A 20,022-nucleotide genomic window follows, 5' to 3' on the forward strand; every position below is an offset into this window, starting at 1 on the left:
AGGATTTCAGCAGGAATTCACAAGGCACGCACCAAATGGACACGGAGCAGTATGCCCGCCCTCAAGATTTCGCAGGCGCAAAACGGTATGGAAGGTGGGGGTCACGCTTAACCACCCTGATCCCATCATGAGCACAAATCGTCATGAAGGCCTGACGAAAGGGACATCTGCGGGGGGGGGGGCGGCTCTGTGCAACAGGAACAATGTATTATTTGCTCATCCACTTTTTCTTGAAGCTTTGGTGTCCTCTCTCATTCCCAATCCCCTCCCCACCACACACACCACCGCGCTCCTCTCTCTTTCCCTCCCTTCTTCTTCAATGAATTTAAGTGTGAGAAAAAATTTTGTCCAGAAAGTAAGGGGGAATGCAACCCACCCTCTCTTTTCCTCGATGCCACCTCCCGATACACTGTTCCAAGCATCGCGCTAATGAGCGTTATTCTTTGCAGATTGCCGGGGGTGTTGGAACCTTTGCCGCTGCGGCGCGGTTAACAATCGGAGCTGTCAGCCTGGCCGGGTCCACGGTTAAAATATCTGAGAGCTTTTGTCGAGGGGATGGGAACTTCAGACTTAACAAATGCGTTGTTATTTTTCTGGGGGGCGCTTTTTTTTTGGCCCAGGGGGGAGGAGCAGGGAAGGAATGCACAAGCTGCCCCCACCCTCCCAGTTCATTCCTGGGACCACCTAAAGAAAGAGATTTCTGTGGCACTGCTGGGAAGCTCTGCTCCACAGATTTGGAAAAGACAACAGATTTGGAGATTTGGAAAAGGCAGTTGCAAGGTCTTTGGATCCATCTATGTCCACATATATAGCTAGATCTTGTGCAATAAACTATGGAGGTTGAAGCAAATAGCTGGTTTCATCTGACCAGGCCTTTCGCAATATTTTTATTACTTTTGGGTCCCACTCTTCCTCTGATGAGCTCAGGGCAGCAATCCCAGTTTGATTCCCTCAACCATCTAGCGAAGTAGGTTGAGAGACAGCAGCGGGTCAAAGCAGTGCCATTTACAGAATTCTGGGCCAGGGGCAGGCAAGAGGCTTTAAATGATTTCCCCCAGTGGACCTGACACCACTGTCCACTGGGTCTTTTTGACTCAGCCCGCTTCAGATAGGGAGAAAGCCTCCCTCTCAGTGTTGGGGGGGGGGGCATCCCATAACTCGGAATGTTGGAATATTTTTTCAGGACAGAGAAAAGAAAGTACCCAATCACACGCAGCACATAGTTAAGCTGTGGGATTTGCTCCCACCAGAACTAGCGATGGCCACTGACCCAGATGGCTTTCAAAGACGACTTGACAAATCCATAGAGGATAAAGCTATTGACAGCTACTAGTCATGATGGCTCTGCTCTGCTTCTGTAGTCGGAGGGAGCATGCCTCTGAATGCAAGTTGCTGGGGGTCACAAGGGGAAAGCGGGGTGTCGCACTTAGATCCCGCTTGCTTCCCATAGTGGGCGTGTGGTTGGCCACAGTGAGAACAAGATGCTGGCCTTGGTGGGCTTTTGGCCAGACCCAGCAGGGCTCTCCTTAGGCTCTTAGGCTCTTAATTGTACAGAGGGCCAGCCGAACACAATCTGCTTCCTGAAACTAAGAGTGAGATGGCAATACCCACCTTACCTTGGTACAGAAGCTGACTGGACTGCAGTTGAATCTCATTTCAACACTGGTGACAGAATAGCATCTTCCAGCACATCTGAGGCACCAGCCCAGATCAGAGCGCACAGAAGAGGCCTTGTGTCAACAGAGGATAATGACCTGAAGCTGTGTGGTACCAAGTCAAATAAATGGTCCATCTAGCTCAGTACTGTCTACACTGACTGGCAGCAGCTTTATAGGGTTTCAGGCAGTGCTGTCTCCCAGTGCTACCTGGAGGTGCCAGGGACTGAACCTAGGATCTTCTGAATACAAGGCTGACATTCTACTTTGAGCAAAGGGTAGGAGGCAGGAATCTGTCAATTTCGTTTTCCTTCTAGTTTTTCTGCTCATCACTTCTCAACATTTTCAGATCCGTTTGTGTGTGTGTGTGTTTTTAAAGTCATCAAGAAAATTCACGGGCATTTAAGTGCAAATTTCTCCTAATATACACATGTTTGTATGCAATTTTGCTTATATACACATTTTTGCAAAGTGATTTTCCCTAACATGTTGATTTCACTAATATACACATCTTTAGGCTTACTCTGCCCCAGAATATGCATTTTCATGCTTATTACATGGCTGCAGAATTGCTCTGCAAAATCTGGATAGGTGCAACTGTCAAAGGATGCTGCTGGAAGTTTGGGTGTTACTCAGCTTGCAAAAGAGGGATTTGCATGGGGTTAAGACAGATAGTATGAGGTGCCTCCAGATTCCCAGACAGTTCCTGTACCTTTAACCTTTCAGTTTACTTCTCTATAGTCCAACATAGCTCAGTTGGTAAAGTATGAGACTCAGGAGCCCCACATTGGGTAAAATATTCCTGCATTGCAGGGAATCCCTTCCAACTCTACACTTCTATGGTTCTATCTCTTTGTTCTTTAAAAATGATACGTCTTATCATCCTGTTTACAACTTCCCCTTCCTCACACTTTTCTCTTGGACCTCAAAATGAGAGGTCATCTTTAACTATCCTCTGAGGCAACTAAGGAGCAAGCATGGCTACCATGTTCTTCTCCAAACTAGCTAGACTAGAACAAGAAACTCTTCTATCCATGTTATGTTTTCCCTACAATAAGCAACTTTATTATTTCCTTGCCTACAAGCATCTCGGTACGTGTGATTGCAACAAGTAAAATCTCTCTAACCAAGATTCACTAGCCAAACGCTGCACCTTTTGAAAGGGCTTCAACAGGTATTTGGACCCTGTTATCCCAATAGATGGCTGTGTTTTGGTTCATGCATTATTTCAGAAAGTACAAATTAAATGTATCTGAATAAAATTGGTCTCCCAGTCCCTTTCAGGCAGCAAAGTGTCTTAGGTCAGCCAGGGAGAAGAGTTGTTTCTGGCTGTGATCATTTGGTCTGCAAGATGGCTGTGTGCCCTGCTTTGCAAAGCACAATCCTCTGTTTGAAGGGGGTTCAAGTCAAGTCCTCCCTCCTGCCCAAATGAGTCCTAAGAAGAGAGAGCAGCGGGGTCTCAAAGCTGCCCATCAATAGCTCCTGGACAGCAGGCTGAGCAAGCACACAGATCATCCCTGCATTAGCCCATTAGGAGAAGCACATAACCAGGAACTCAGTGCAAGTACACCCTCTCCCCTCCTGCAGTTTCCACAACTGGTGATCAGAAGTATAATGCCTCTGTCCTTGGAGGCATCTGTTCTTATTTTAAGTTATAGACATTGGGTTGTGCCTGGTGTTGATCCTGCTCAGAGCACACCCACATAAATTAATGGACATGAGTATTTTAGGTCTGTTAATTAGAACCGGTCTACTCCGATTCGGATTTCGTTGGATGCAAGCAAACCATGGTTTCCAAAAATTGTATCAGTCCATATAACTTAATACAGTGGTACTTCGGGTTACAGACGCTTCAGGTTACAGACTCCGCTAACCCAGAAATAGTACCTTGGGTTAAGAACTTTGCTTCAGGATGAGAACAGAAATCGCGTGGCGGCGGCACAGCGGCAGGCCCCATTAGCTAAAGTGGTACCTCAGGTTAAGAACAGTTTCAGGTTAAGAACGGACCTCCAGAACGAATTAAGTTCTTAACCCGAGGTACCACTGTACATGCAAAAGTTACGCAGGTCTGTGCCCTCTTTTTTGGGCGACAGGTTTCCTCTTTTTTTTCGACGATACTTAAGAGACCACCCTATTGGTCTGATGAAAGAGGCATTACAAGCACACACCGGGAGCTTAGGAAGCTCCTATCAGTTTACCTGTGAAAAGTCCTTGTGACAATCAATGAGGGATGTGTGTATGGATTTTTTTTTCCGGGGGGGGGGGGAGCACCTGATTTCATTTTCCCTGCTATCTCTGACTCACTGCTTTCCTCCCAAAACATAGTCTCCATCCGGCCCTAGCCAGGTTTAACGCCGCTGCTCCCCCTGCCCCCTCAACATTGTCTTCCACGGCCTTTTACCCTCAACTCCGCCACTCCTCTTCCCTGCTCAGTTTTGTTACTCCAGAAATAAGGGAATCAGTTTTCCACCATCCTTACATTGAAGGATTAAAAGCCCTCATGACTGAAGCATTAAGTGTTGGAAACAGTGGCTTTTCTATTCTTTCATGCTACCCCTTCTCTCTCTCTTTTTTGGCCTATCTCAGCTAAGACGAAGGCCTCTGTTCACCCTTCAGAAAAGCCCCCTCCTCATTCACGGGGTCTTGAATGAAGTGGCTCTCAATTAAAAGTTTCCCATTGACGCCGCCTGAATGAGACCTTGCTGGGGAATTCATCCCGCTGAATGGGCCCTGGCCTTCGCGAAATCTGAAGGGGCCAATAGATTTCCCACAATATTTGTACATCGTCCATTGTGCCCATTTTTCCCTCCAGTGAACCAGAAACAGTTAACACATCCGCTCCCGGAGGGCTGGGCGCGGATGCTTGTTAAGAGGCCCCGGCCGGTCCCATGAGCCTGTCAGGAGAACCCCCACCCTGCTGGCCCACGTCCCCATACAGAAGGGACTTACAGCCAGTTCTTAGCAGGGGCGGATGATAATAACCACCTGCTTACATTCATTCTGTGCGGAGGCCAAGATTAAACGCAAACGCCACTGGGTAAGTGGAGGGGCCAGAGGGGAGGTGGGAGGCCGGAGCTATTCTCAGCCACAAGCCTGCATCTTTTGCCCCTGGAAGTGTTGTTGGAAGTTTTCCCCAGAACCACATTTATGTTTCCCAAGCTGAACTGGGTTAACCATGATCCCAAATCCTCCACAGAGAGGACCCAAGTCAAAAGGGGTTTCTCTAGTGCGTACAACACCTGCTACGCAGCTTCTTAAAGGTTGTTGGTGTGTGCCTTCTATCAACTTTAGCTGGTGGCCCAATTGTGCCCCTATCTGTACAGCTATTCCCCTAACTTCTGTTGTCTACATTCTCATAACCTCTAAATTAGATTATTGCAATGTGTTATAGGTGGGGCTGCCTTTGAAGATGGTTTGGAAACTTCAGCTGATGCACGATTCAGTGGCCAGGTTGCTCACCGGGCCAAGACAGTCTGATCACATAATACCAATCCTGGCCTGACTGCCCTGACTGCTAATCAGCCTCTGAGTCCAATTCCAAATGCTGGTTTTGAGGTATATAAAGCCTTATGCAGCTGAGGACCCGAATACCTCAAGGACCGCTTCTCCCCATATGAAGCAACCTGGAACCTGTGATTTGAGACCCTTCTCCATGTATCTTCTCCACAGGAGGTCTGGAGGGTGGAAATGAGCAAACACTTTCTCTGTGGTGACTCCCCATTTGCATCCCTGCCAACATTTTTCCAATGAAAATAGGGACATCCTGTTGAAAAGCAGGACAGTCTGGGATCAAATCAGAAACCAGGGCAGCTTAATTCTGGGACTATACCTGGAATATCAGGACAACTGGAGCGTATGCATTTGTGGATTACTCTTCCCAAGGAGGTTTTCCTGTTGCCATATTTGTCTAATTGTAGTTCCCAGGTAAAAAGTTTCCTTTTTATCCACCCTTAGTTTGAAGAATTTTAAAGTATTTGTGGTTTCTTTTGATGCAGTAGGATTTGCAAGACCTGCCTTTTATTTATATAAATATGGAGTTTGGTGTTGTTGTTTTTTAAAAAAGGGTTTTATTGAAATTGGTTTAAGTAATTCCACTGTGCTTGTAAGTCACTTTGAGACTTTTTTTTAAGTAAAGTGACAACAACAACAACAACATTGTGTGTGCCCATATTGCAGTGGTAGGTTCAACCCCCTCTATTTCCATTTAGGTGATGGCAAAAGACATTGTCCTGAAACCCTGGGGAGCTGCTGTCATTCAGAGAAGACAGTACTGGGCTAGATGGATCAAACAATCTGCCCTGGTATGAGGCATCTTCACATGTGTGACTGCGTCCACACTGTAGCTTTAAAGCACATTTGAGACACATTGTTTTCCTCAAAGAAGTCTGGGACACTCTAATTTATTCATCATGGGTTACAATTCCCAGCAGCCCTTAACAAGCTGCAGTGCCCAGAATTCTTTGGAGGGAAAGAAAGTGCCTCAGATGTGCATCAAATGTTTAGTGTGTAGACAGCTATTGCCTCAAAGCAGGGCTTGCAGCAGCGTTAATTCCTGGCCTCACCTATGCTCTGTATCTACTGCATGATTGGCAGATTGAGTTTTGTGCTTCAAGGGTGCCCTCTAGGCTGCACTGCCATCATGGTCAGCTGACCTCAGTGGCCAATCCCTGCTGACCAGGCCCTATAAAGCCACAGCCTAATATATCCATCATTAATTTTGAGAGTGCCCATGTGCTTGGGATGCCCTTCTCCCCTGCCTGTTCTTGTTTACATAGGAAATAAAAGCAGACCAAACAGCATGAAAACCTCCCTTGCAGGATCATCCTTGAGGCTTTTATGATTGAGCCAGGCATTTTTTTTCTGCCAGTGCAACTTCCCACACGGGCGTACCAAGTGTCAATCAAGACACCCTCAAGGGTGAGCCATCACTGACTTGGCCCACTCAAGAAGTAAGATCCAATTGCTAGACCAGTCAGGTTCTGTACAAAGAACAAGGAGGAGATGAGACTTTGTCCTTTGCCTCAGGCTGCAAAATGACTTGGGCTGACTCTGGGTTTCTGACTCCTGCTTCTTCATCGATGGCAGAGTTATGTCACACAGCACATGACAAGGCTAGCTGAAGGTTGCTGAACCATGGGGAGCTCTGAGTGAGCAGCGTGCTCCAAGAAAAGTTGGGAGCAGACTGAGGCCTCTTGCATCTGTCTCCAGACAACCTTCTCCAGCTCCATTCCCTTGAGAGAACTTCAGAGCCTTAAAAAGCCAGCTGTGTGGCCTGAAGATGGGCACACCTCCTCAGTTCAATAGCCTCCTTCCTGGTGTGCTCCTGGAACTTCTGCACTGCTGATGTTTGGTGAGAGGCATCCTGTTCTTCAGGCTCAGGGGAAGGTGACTGAGAGGGTCCAGGCTCTGGCCATATAGGCCCTGGTGGTCTGGGAGGTTCTGCCAGGAGTTCTTGTCCAAACATCTCAGGCTCACTGGCCTCCCTGTCTTCTGTAGTCAGCTCTGAGCCCTGGCCCAGATCTGGCTCCCCTGCAATCTCCGACTCTTGTGTCCAGATCACTGCTGGGTACAGGGGTCATGACAAGCAGCAGCAGAATGACTGGACAAAGTAGCTCCTGACATCATGAAATCTACCCATCCCCTCAGCTTATCTAGTGTGTCTGAGCTGAACAGTCTTCTCTCACTACACTAGAACTCAAGGACATCCAGTGAAGATGAATGAAGATGAAATGAAGCTGGAAGATTCAGGACAGACAAAAGGAGGTACTTACCCACACAACGTATAGTTAAACTATGGAATTCACTGCCACAAGATGTACAGTGGTACCTCAAGTTATAAATGCCTCAGGTTACAAACGCTTCAGGTTACAAACTCCGGTAATCTGGAAGAGTTACCTCGAGTAGAGAACTTTGCCCCAGGATGAGAACGGAAACAGTGTGGCGGCAGTGCAGCGGCAGCAAGAGGCCCCATTAATGAAAGCACACCTCTAGTTAAGAATAGTTTCAGGTTAATAATGGACCTCCGGAATGAATTAAGTTCGTAACTAGAGGTACCACTATAAAGGAGGATAAAGCTGGCAGTGTATGCTGGACACAATGCTGTATTCTCCCTCCACTGGCAGAGGCAATCTGCCTCTTAATACAGTGGTACCTCAGGTTACATATGCTTCAGGTTACATACACTTCAGGTTACAGACCCAGAAATATTACCTCGGGTTAAGAACTTTGTTTCAGGATGAGAAGAGAAATCGTGCTCTGGCGGCGCAGTGGCAGCAGGAGGCCCCATTAGCTAAAGTGGTGCTTCAGGTTAAGAACAGTTTCAGGTTAAGAACGGACCTCCAGAACGAATTAAGTTCTTAACCTGAGGTACCACTGTACTAGGTTGCTGGAAATCACAAGGTAATGTTATTGTGCTCTGGTCCTGGTTTTGACATTCCCAGAGGCATCAGATTGTGAGAACCGGAAGCTGGAGTAGATGGGATTTTAGCCTTATCCAACAGGGTTCTCCTTAATGTTTTTAGGTAACCTGGAGGCTGTGGGGTAAACTAGTAGCCAGGAATGAACCTGGGAGGCAGGTTTGTGGAGCAATCCAGAAATCAGGAACATGTTAGAGCTCAATAAGACTAATAAAATGAATTTCAATAGGGACAAATGTAAGGTTCTAGGCAGGAATAGCCAGCTACACAATTATAAGATGGGGGACATCAGGCTTGCCAGTAGTACATGTGAAAAATATCTAGATGTCTTAGTAGAGCACAAGCTTAACATGGGTCAAGAGTGTGATGCAGCAGCAAAAAGAGTGAATGCTATTTTACGCTGCATCATCAGAAGTATAGTGTCCCAATTAAGGGAAGTAATAGTACCTCTCTATTTTGACTTGGTCAGATCACACTGTGTCCAGTTCTGGGCACGAAAATTTTGGAAGGGTATTGATAAGTTGGAATGTGTGCAGAGAAGGGCGACCAAGATGATCAAGGGTCTGGAAACCAAGCCTTATGAGAAATGGTTGACAGAGCTGGATATGTTTAGCCAAGAGAAGACCAAGAGGAGATATGATAGCCATCTTCAAATATCAAGATGGCTGTCACATGGAAGTTGGAGCAGTGCCTTCTCACCAGCCCTGCTCCATGCTGTCAACATGGGTTTTGCCTGACTAGAATGACCAATAGATAATGTCTATTGCTTGTCTAGATGGAGGAAGGAGCGGGGTATGTATTTGAGTGTATGTGCTGCATGGCTGGAATGTAGCCTACTGTAACAAAGGTGAGAGCTGCATCCATTTCTCCACCCACTTCTGCCTCCAGCCCCACCCAGAAGATCGTGCAAGAGGGAATGCGGCCCTCAGGGTGGAAAAGGTTATCCACTCCGGCTCTGAAGATGAAAGAAAGTTTTGTTCTGGTTTTGAACCGGGTTTACAGAACTCATAGTTGCCAATTCTTCCCTGGCAAAAGAAAAGAAAAAAGTCTGCTGAATTTCTGTTTGCCCACACCGCTTGCTTCCACTTCTGGTGTTCCCTTCCGTGGCACTGTTTGGCCTCTTTCTGATTCTGTTGAGTTATGCCCAGCTAAGCCTTCCATAAACACCTCCGAGGTTCATCTTCTTCTGAGGGACAAAAGCGAAAAGCATGTCCTGGCCAAAGAGAGGTTGTTTTCGCAAACCTCCGAGGTCAGGGCTGACATTTGTCGTTCCAAAATTGGACAGAAGGGTGGGGACCCCCATCACTCACGGAGCTGAGTTTCACTGGAGCACCCCATCTGAGCCTTTTGTTTCTCCTTTTGGGAAGACACAATAGGTCAGGTCCTGACCCCTGTTGTCGCTGCAAACTCTACCTCTTTTCTTCCCTTTTGAACGTGGACAACGGGAAAGTCTGTCAAAAGGTGGAGCGCGTGACCCCCCCAACCCATGGACAATAAGGTAGGTCACTGACCTCAACACGGTATACACAGTTGGCTCTTTGTTTCTAGGTCATGCCAAAGTCCTCTGTGGGTGGGTGCTTCTGGATGGAAAAAAAGGCAGAGGGGACACTCTCTTTAGAAAGGTTTGGCTTTCTGCTTTAGTCCCCTCTTGATAAAGACAAGGCATGGTTTACAAGGCAAGAGGCCTGTCGCCAGCATGCTGGCAAGACCTATTTGGAAGGCTGTGCAACATCTGGAAACCACATTGGGGAGATATAAATGGGGGTGGGGGAGGAGAGAGAGGGGTTTGGAGCTAGGGATGGAGAACGCCGTCCGTTTCAATTTCTCGTTTTACCAGTCTTAAGTTCAGTTCTCTACATATACACATCAGTTTGCGATTTCTAAAATAGGTCTTTGTGAAAATTCATCACCATACACACATTTTTGCAGGCAGTTTCCCCCGAATACAATGCATTTTATATGTTCTTTTTTACACACACTTTCCCTTAATATACACATTTCTGGCCCCATTATTTGGTTGGAGAACAGCAGCACAAATGTAGAAGAGTGAATTTCTCATGAAAACTGCATTTCTATTTGCACATTGTCTCAGGAAGTGTGAATTAGGTAGGTTCGTATTAAAATCCTAACTGAAACAAATTTCTCCTCCCTCCTGAGCCCAGATACATCTGTTCAAACTGTGGAAGAATCCCACAGCAATATCATTCCTAAGATACTTCCAATCTCTGGTTATTTCCACGAAAGATTCAATCACATACCAGTAGATTCAGGTTACCCAGTAATCACTGATTGGGAGGTCTTGCGCAACAAGCCCACAAACTCCCAAATACTGAACTTTCTTATGTAAGGCAAGTGATAGAGAAACACACTGGGAAGTATGAAAGAGACCCTGCAGTAGCTTCTTCTTCTTCTTCTTCTTCTTCTTCTTCTTCTTCTTCTTCTTCTTCTTCTTGCATTCATAATATTTTGTGTTTATGATGCCATCAAGGTGGTCTCACATGTGATCCTGCTTTCAGTACTGTATGTGCCTGCAAAAGTTTCAGGGCAGTCACGGTGCTACATTTCCAATCAGTAACTTCCAGTTGAATCCCCATATATATATATACAGTGGTAGCTCTGGTTACGTACTTAATTCGTTCTGGAGGTCTGTTCTTAACCTGAAACTGTTCTTAATGTGAAGCGCCACATTAGCTAATGTGGCCTCCCGGTGCTGTTGCGCCGCCGCCACCGTGCGATTTCTGTTCTCATCCTGAAGCAAAGTTCTTAACCCAAGGTACTATTTCTGAGTTAGCAGAGTCTGTAACCTGAAGCGTATGTAACCTGAAACGCATGTAACCCGAGGTACCACTGTATTTTTTTAACCCATGAAGGTTCTGGTCCTTGTCCCACTTTTGTTGCTCTGTAGCCCCTTTAGACAGGAATAGCACGGTGGCATTGGGCAAGCATCTAAAGCAAGTTATTCCACTGCTAATGCACCGTTATTGTGTCAATAACATGTCAAATCAAGAAGAGTATGTCATCATAGGCAGAGGCCCATCTAGTCCAGCATCCTGTTCTCAAAGTATCCAAACTGAAGGCTCCAGAAATGCCACGAACAGGGCTTGAGGTCAATGGCAACTCTCCCCACTTGTGATTTCCAGCAACTGGTACAGAGGCATTCTGTCTCCAACACCAGCAACCCCACTAGAGGGGGACAATTAGAAGCAATTCCTTTAAAAAAGGGGGGGGAGGAGGAGGAGGAGGAGAAAATGCCCTGTATTTCTCTACATTCCTAGCTCTGCCCCTTTACTGCTGGGCTCTGCTCCAAAGTCCACCCCACATATCAGATTTTTCACTTTCTGGAGTTGGCAACCCAGCAACATCACCCAGCCTCACCTAATTACATCACTGTAGAGGCCACACCTAGAGACTCTGGCAAGCTCCCCAATTGCTGCATCTTCAGATTAGGTGGGTATGAGACCTCATAGAGAGACAATTCCAGCTCAGGGTTGTTGCCTTCAGAGAAAGATTTATTTATTTATTTTTGGGGGGAGGCGTTTTTTCTACCTGCAGAGGACACATCTCAGGCCTCATGCTGCGACTGCACCGATGCAGCCTCCTGAGGTTCTCTGAGATGCCCTATTGCACTATCTAGAACAGAGTTTCCCAACCTTGGGTCTCCAGCTGTTATTGGACTACAGTTCCCATCATCCCTGACCACTGGTCCTGCTAGCTAGGGTTGATGGGAGCTGTAGTCCAAAAACAGCTAGAGACCCAAGGTTGGGAAACCCTGATCTGGAATAATGGTTGATGCTGCCACTTGGTCACACTGCCTTGGCGAGAGAGCCCTGGGCTGGGCTGGTGTCAACATCTGGCATCCTTGAGCAGCCGATGGGGCCTCAGAAACTTGGCAGGGCCAACAGTGGGACAGGAAGATAGGAAGCTGCCTGGTACCGTGTCGGGCAACTGATCCATCTAGCTCAGCATGGGCTATGCTGACTAAGAGAAGCCCCCCAGTGTTTCAGGCAGAGGACATTCCCAGTCCTACCTGGAGATGCTGGAGACTAAACCTGGGGCCTTGTGCATGTGCTCTTATCACTGAGCCTTCAGTGGTGTAGAATAATGATAATCTAGCTCAATGTTGTCTACACTGACCGGTAACGGCTCTCCAGGATTTCAGGCAGGGGTCTATTCCAGCCCTACATGGAGGGATTGAACCTGGGACTATCTGCATGAAAAGCAGGAGCTCTGACACTAAGCCATGTCCCTTTCTAAAAGCCTCAAGAACAGGTTGTAGGGCTCCGTTCTAGGGGTGGGGGCTCAAAATATACCCCCCCCCACACACCACAACTGCTTTGAGCTGCTTTGCCTCAAAGCCTCACTTGGTGCCCTTAGATCTCCTCATCAAATTCGAAACCAGGGGAGGGAATTCCTTATGAGAATTGCAACTCGGAGCAACCCCCCCCCCCCTAAATCTCAGCCTCGCCCTGGGCAGCCCTATAAGTCACTCCGGCAGCTGCGAAGAAACCCAACCTTGCTACGTTCCACTGTCATAAAAACACAATAGCATTTGGCTGTCCGAGAAGGGCAAACCTTAACCCACCCTGGCTCCCCTGAGGTTATAAAAAGGGGGTGGGTTGTTGTTGTGTTTTTTAAAAAAAGCATCCAGTCCTCATTGTGTTCCCCACACTGCAGTTTCCAGGGAAACAGGCCCAGTCCAGGCATGCTTCCTGCTGTGGTCCTTGGCAAGATACAGTATTGAAGGCGGCTGCTTCTCTTCTGTTTCCAGCTGCCTCCCATGTGCTCCCAACAGGGCTGGAGAGGTGGAGGTGGAACTGACACCATCTGGAATCTCCCCCCTCCCCTGCAAAGGGCTTCCAGAATATATGACCTGATACATTCAGTAGCTGATGAAGAGAGGCAGGAGGAGAGGATATAGGGATACCCACTGCACACACATGACATTGTAGCATCCTCAGTTGCTGCTGCAGCAAGAAGTTGTACAGTCACATCTCCATACCATAGGCTTAAAGAACACGGCTCCCTCTGCTGCAAGAATTATGAGAACTGTAGTTTACCTCTCACAAAGCAGCACCTTTAACAAACGAAGAACATAATAGCCTCCTGGATCTTATGTTCATACGCAAGCAGAGAGTTTTCTTTTGTACTCAGGAGCTTCCTAGGAGCTTCCTAGGAGGCATCTGGTTGACTGTAAAGGATGCTGGCTCTTTTTACAATCTTATGCATACACTCATACACTTATGAACTACATGCAAGTAGAAAACTAGCACAGCAGGGAAATTTTTTTCCTTGGGTGCTGATTTTCTACTGACAGCGGGTTTTTTCACATTCAGAAAATGGTCATCTGACACCTGCAGCCTGAAGTACTATATATAGGATTCTACCAAGCTCTCAGGACCACCACACAGCCTTTTAAAGACCCAGCTCCTTTTGTACAAATTAACTTACTTGCCTTTGTTTTTTGGGTGGCTGGGGCTGTTCCCAAGTCACCCAGCTGGGCACTTTAAAAGCTGAGGAGTCATTTAGCAGAGGAGGCATCAGCTAAGCAGCTTTGTCCGGCTTTCGGACGGGTGCCGCCTGCCCGCTTTTCCTCCTCCGAAAACACCCTTCCAGCAGCTCTCGGACCAGATGCTCTCTTTGTCATTTCTTTCTCACCCTTTGTTGCTTTGCAGAAGATTTATGGCCTCTGGACTGTGTTTTTTATTTTATTTTTTGCAACAGCACGTGCTAATTTGGCCCCAACGGGTCAACCTGATCTGCCTCGCCCAACTGCACCCGAGACATGTTATTGCTCCAAATCTTTCTAGCCTCCAGATGACCAGGTCACAACAGCTTAAAAGCACTTGCAGTTTAATGAACTCAAGATTTATTCAAGTTTCTCTGGATTTGACCTGAGAACACTGAGGGTTCTGTACAGGGGGCTGACGGCAGGATGTGCAAGCTCTATTGCTTTTGCAGTCGTTTTAACCGGTTGTCATAGCAAACAGAATCAAGGCTGGCCAGAAGTGTTGTGCTGTTGGTGAGAAATCCCAAGCTTAAGACCTCTCTGCCCTCCCCCTTCACCCCTGACCAGGGTGGTTGGCAGTGGCGTAGCGTGGGGGGTGCCAGGGGTGCCGGCCGCACCGGGCGCAACTTCTGGGGGGGGCGCGAGTCCAGAGGGAAGGGGAACGCCCCTCGCTCAGCCCGCGCATCCCTCGCCCGCCGGCAGCTTCTCCTCCTCGCCTCGCTCAGCGCCGCCGCCGCGGATGCCGCCCAGACCCCCCAGCGCCCAGGGCCATTTCCCGGGGAGCCTCCTCTGGCACATGCCCCGCGCAGGAGGAGGAGGGGGAGGCGGCTCCGGGATGCTCCCTCCCGCCCCGGGAGGCAGAACGCAACGCACAACACACACACACCCTGTCGCCCCCGCGGCAGAGCAAGGCAGCCAGACGCGGAGCAGGGAGAAAGGCTCGGGCTCACCTTGGGGCAGCCTCCGGAGAAGCGAGTCCCGAGGAGGAGGAGGAGGAGGAGGAGGAGGAGAAGCCGCCGCTGCCGCCGCCGCCGTGCGCCCCCAGCACCGGGAGAGAGGCCGCTGGCCGCCCGGCGGGCCATGGTTCCTTCCTCCGTCGGGCGCCCAAGGGGAGGGGGCTTTGGCTGCCTCGGCCCGCGGGGGCTCCACAAATAATAAATTTAATAAATTCCTTTTTTTAAAATAAGATATTTATTAAAGTTTTCAATTTTATACAAAGAGAAAAATGCAAAAAATAGAAAAAATATATATTAAAAACACATAAAATTCACAACTTATTTTTCAATAACATATTTCCCTGACCTCCTCATACCTCCCCTTCTTGTTTTCTAGTTCAAATTATTTGTTCAGCAAATCCTTATCTCATAGCATTACCGCTAAATAACACCTTATTTTCTATCCAAGTTCTTGAAACTTAAACTTTTACTTTAAAAAACCATTTTTTCATAACCTTTTATACCATTACAGCTAGAAACCACTTAACGTAATTTCAATCCAACATCATTCAACATTCCTTAATATTGCAGTATTTCTGTAAATAGTCCTTAAATTTCTTCCAATCTTCTTCTGCCGACTCTTCTCCCTGGTTGCGGATTCTGCCAGTCATTTCTGCCAATCCCATGCAGTCAATCAACTTCATCTGCCATTCTTCCAGAGTGGGTAAATCTTGCGTCTTCCAATACTTTGCAATGAGTATTCTTGCTGCTGTTGTAGCATACATAAAAAAAGTTCTATCTTTTTTAACACCAACTGGCCAACCCAGTGGCGTAGCATGGGGGGTGCAGGGGGGGCCGGCCACACCGGGCGCAACATCTGGGGTTAGGGCAAATCCATGGGTTAGGGGGCGCAAATCCACAGGTTAGGGGGCGCAAATCCATGGGTTAGGGGGCGCAAATTACTTGCCTTGCCCCGGGTGCTGACAACCCACGCTACGCCACTGGTGGTTGGGACTGATGGTAGCAGCAGCAGCTCAATAAAATCTGGAAGTCTCTGTTAAGCATGGCTGATATAGAACCCAGGAAGACACCTTTACCAGGCAGGCTAATTTGCCTATTAAGGCTATCTAAGGAACTATCTTTCCTAGGGAATGTTGGAAACCATCTTATACTGCATCAGACTCTTAGCCTCTCTAACTCAGTATTGTCTGCGCTGATCACCAGCAGCACTCCAGGTTAAGAATGTTAAGAAGAGCCCTGCTGAATCAGTCCAAAGGCCCACCTCGTCCAGCATCCCATTCTTGCAGTGGCCAACCAGATGCCTATGGGAAGCCTGCAAACAGGACCCGAGAGCAACAGTAGCTCTCCCCACCTGCAGTTCTCGAAAACTGGCATGTTGTTTTCTGGAACATATACATTTCATGGAAATTTTGTCCCAGTGTATATGTTTTTGTACACATCGCTTGGCTGGAGACCTGCATTCCAAAATCCAAAGAAGTGCGACTTTTGAAATAATTTTTATTTGATTTTACAAATGTAAATTTATTACAATACCAAATAGATATCCATAAAAAGAGATTTCTCTGAATCTCGAGACTTCCCCCCATCCCCTCCATGGGTCCTATTGCCAACATTTCCAACTGCATATTATTTCATAGTCTATATTTTGTATCTACCCGTATTGTCCATAGTACACTATTTTAGTGTTGTTAGCCGCCCTGAGCCCGGCTTTGGCTGGGGAGGGCGGAATATAAATAAAATTTATTATTATTATTATTATTATTATTATTATTATTATTATATTACAGTGGTACCTCTAGATATGAATGGGATCCGTTCCGGAGCCCCGTTAGCATCTAGAAGCAAACGTAACTAGCGATGGCACATCTGCGCACGTGTGTGTCGTTTTTCACCACTTCTGCACTTGCACATGACGTCATTTTGAGTGTCTGTGCCTGCGCAAGCGGCGAAACCCGGAAGTAATGTGCTGCGTTACTTCCGGGTTGCCGTGGAGCGCAACTCGAACGCGCTCAACCCAAAGCACATTCAACCCGAGGTATGACTGTATTTGTTACATTACAAGTGGGGTTAAAATCCTGCTAATGTTTTCATCTGCTTACAGTTGTCTCCTAACTAAATTATAAATTTTTCCCATTCTTTCTTAAACTTTCTTAAAGTTTTTGTCTCAGAAACCAAGAAGACAAAGAAGTGCGCCTTTTGAAGGATGGATGTTTCAAGTTCTCCTCTTGTATGATTTGCATTGAAAGGCAAATTGAATCAAATCCCCACCCACCCCCACCTACAAGGGGAAGCGAGCCACTCTGAATGCTTTGTGGAAGGCAACCTCTATGGGACACTCTGGTTGTGGGATCCCCACCATCAACATCACTGCACCCACAAAACATGCACACACTCTTGGGCATCCATTGTTGGGGAAGAGTCAGGACTGATAAAAGGAAGCACTTCTTCTCATGCAGTTCAACTATGGAACTCACTCCCACAGGAGACAGGGATGGCCATTGGCTTGGATGGCTCCCAAAGAGGATTAGAAAGTTTATGGAAGTATATTAAAAACCAGAAACATTTTTACTGGGCATTGTAGGGGAGGACATTAACAGACACGATTGTAAATTGTTTTTATATGCAATAACGGCAGCAAGAATATTACTGGCACAGAAATGGAAACAAGAATTAACGACAAAAGAAGAGTGGCAAATGAAATTAATGGACTATGCAGAATTAGACAAATTAACAGGAAGGATTCGAAACCTGCGGGACCAGAGATTCTTAGAAGACTGGAGTAAATATTTGAACTATCTAAAAAGCAATTGTAATAAACAGATTACGCTAGTAGGACTGCAAGATGTTCTGTAAGGAGGATTATGTGAAATATTGCAAAGAGAATTATGAAGAGAATTATTAGTTAATGATAATTAAAAGTAATAGAGAAATTAAGAAATGCAGAATAAGTGATATGGAACGGAAAATCTTCAGAGGTTGTTGATGGAAGTCTAAAATATTGTATAAGATAAGAATTTATGTTAAATGATTGTTGGAAATGATATGTTAAAAAACCACTAAAAATGTATTTAAAAAAAGAAAGTTTATGGAAGTAAATGCTACTGATGGCTACTAGCCACAATGACTATGCTTTGCCTCCACAGTTGGGAGGCAGCAATACTTCTGGATGTGTTGCTGAAAACAGGTAAGAAAAGGTTGTGCTCAGGTCTTGCTTACAGGTTAGTCACTGCGAGAACAGGATATAGGGCTAGATGGGTCAATGGCTTGATCCACCAAGGCTGTTCTTATGTTCACATGTTAAACTTATTGCGAGTCCCGTGGCACAAAAGAGGTAAAGAATATGACTCACTGGCCCGGTGGGAGTTTGGATGTCAACAGATAGAAAGCTGGGAAGTGAGGGGGGGTAGGAGAGGTTCAGACTGGCAGCGAGATCAATGAAAAGGCTTTTGGACATGCCCCATTGATGCCATACCATCCTGTCCCCATCTGTCACCCTCTCTCCTCCCTCAACCCATGAATGGGCACTGGGGGGGGGGGGGGATGTCTGCATCACAAAAGAAGAGGTTCCAATTATGTTGTCATTTGCCCTCCCCACTTGCAAGATCCACCAAGTGGGGACAGGGACCGTTCCGTGCCATGCCCAGCTTTTCTCAGGGTACCTCGGGACATGTAAGCTGCCTACTTAAAGCAGCGGGACCAGTCCAATTACGGGAAAGACAAAAGGGGAGGAGGAGCCTTGGAAGCCCTGTGTTAATTGAAGTGGGGTTTCGCGCTAATGAGGATTGAGTACAAGGAAGCGCGGGGTGGGGGGGATGTTAGGGAGCCATTGAGGGCTTGTTCCTCCCCCCCCCCACCCAAGGATCCCTCAGCACTTCCCATTCCCCGCAGCCTCTGGCTCAGATTTTGACAAAGCCCCTTCCAAGCAAGAGGCCGAACGGCTGGTTGGCGTGCCAAGTGAAATTCCGGAGAAGAAAGCTGACCACTGTGCTAACACAAGGGCTTCTGTTTAGAACACAGGATGCTCACTGCCTTATACTGAGTCAGACCATTGGTCCGTCTAGCTCAGTAACACCTACACTGGCTGGCAGCAGCTCTCCAGGATATCAGAAGGGGGTCTCCCTCCCACCCCTACCTGGAGATGCTGGGCTGGGGCTTGAACCTGGGGTCTTTTGCATGAGCACTGAGCTATGGCCCTTCCCTAAAGCACTGGGTGGGAAGCCAGTTGGCAATCTTTACATGTAGCTTACAGCAGGGGTAATGTGCTTAAAGCACTTTCCGTGCAGCAAAGTTCTGTGTGCCCGATGCAATGCTATCTTTCGCCAGTAGGGGGAACAGTTGTATCAGGTTGGCTGAGAGCATCAGCGTTTGTCTTTGAGGGGAAATTATCCTGGAAAGTAGAGTGTGGCGGCGCGGTGGGGGGAAGGGAAAAGGGAGAAAGATCATGTGTTTTTAATTCTATGTGAACATTTAAAACTGATCAAAGCTAGGATGGAAGCTGAGTTTTAGCTTCATTTAATTTCTGTCCATGCTTTCCCCCGCTGCGCAAAGCATCTTACAATCAGGAAAGTTATTCATGGTCATGTAGACAATCATACTCACTCAGCCTTCGGTGCTGGTTCATGCAAAACGGCACCTTCACATGAGGGGTGTCCATCCACAAGCCCACCTGAGCATGCCTAAGGGGAGTAAGAATGCATTAGATCATTGCACTGTAAAGATTTTCTATTTATCTATTTATTTATTTATTTATTTGGGCTTTGCTTTTTATTTTTATTTTTTTAAAAAAACTGTTAAATCTCAAAGATATGCAGTGGTTACAAGAAGTTATTAAATACACACATGCAATACCTTTTGATATGCATATATTAATACTTCCCCACCTAGAAAAGCTATTATACCCATCAACAGTTATGTTATATTTATTCCACATAAATTCAGTTAAGGGATTCCACTTATCTTTAAACTTTTCTCTCTCTCTAGCCCATCATTGCTCACTCTAATCCATTCTGGAGGTTTATACTTCATTGCTACTTTACCATTTCCCCCCTTAACCCTTTTAAAACAGATTTGGGGTTTTTTTTCAATGTCAAAATTCCAGCTTTGCCAAAGTGGTCATTTGCTACTGTGCCCACCAGGGGGCAGGATGACATAAACAAGGATAGATTGTTACCCGCATCCTGTGACCGGCTGGTTCGATTGAATAATTCTATCCCATTTTACAACTCAGAAAATTGCCAACATGTGAAATTCCACCCAACCATTACTCTCTTCTTTGTTTTGATACTGCTTCCTCAGCCAGATATTGGCTGTGTACACAGCATACATTTAAAGCACATCCCCCCTCCTCCAAGAATTCTGGGAACTTTAACTAACAGGGAAGATTAGATATCTACGAGACCAAAAGTTCATCGAGGACTGGGGAAAATTTGTAGATTATCTGGAATGTATATGTGATGAAAGAATAACGCTAGTGGCATTTCAAGAAGCTC

The 20,022-nt window shown here is 46.7% G+C and overlaps 1 long non-coding RNA gene across 1 annotated transcript in view; it reads right to left on the minus strand.

Annotated features, from left to right (window-relative positions):
• Positions 1-9,520: 9,520 nt before the first annotated feature.
• LOC308482837 overlaps positions 9,521-20,022 on the minus strand; it is a 107,480-nt gene continuing 96,978 nt past the window's right edge. Inside the window, exons 3-4 of the long non-coding RNA XR_013989446.1 lie at positions 19,133-19,209; positions 9,521-9,651 (exon numbers count right to left, since the gene is read on the minus strand). This is a non-coding gene — a long non-coding RNA (uncharacterized lncRNA). The remainder of the gene's footprint in view (positions 9,652-19,132; positions 19,210-20,022) is intronic.

Source organism: Podarcis pityusensis, assembly GCF_964106645.2.
Source record: "Podarcis pityusensis genome assembly, chromosome: 8".
NCBI lineage: Eukaryota > Metazoa > Chordata > Lepidosauria > Squamata > Lacertidae > Podarcis > Podarcis pityusensis.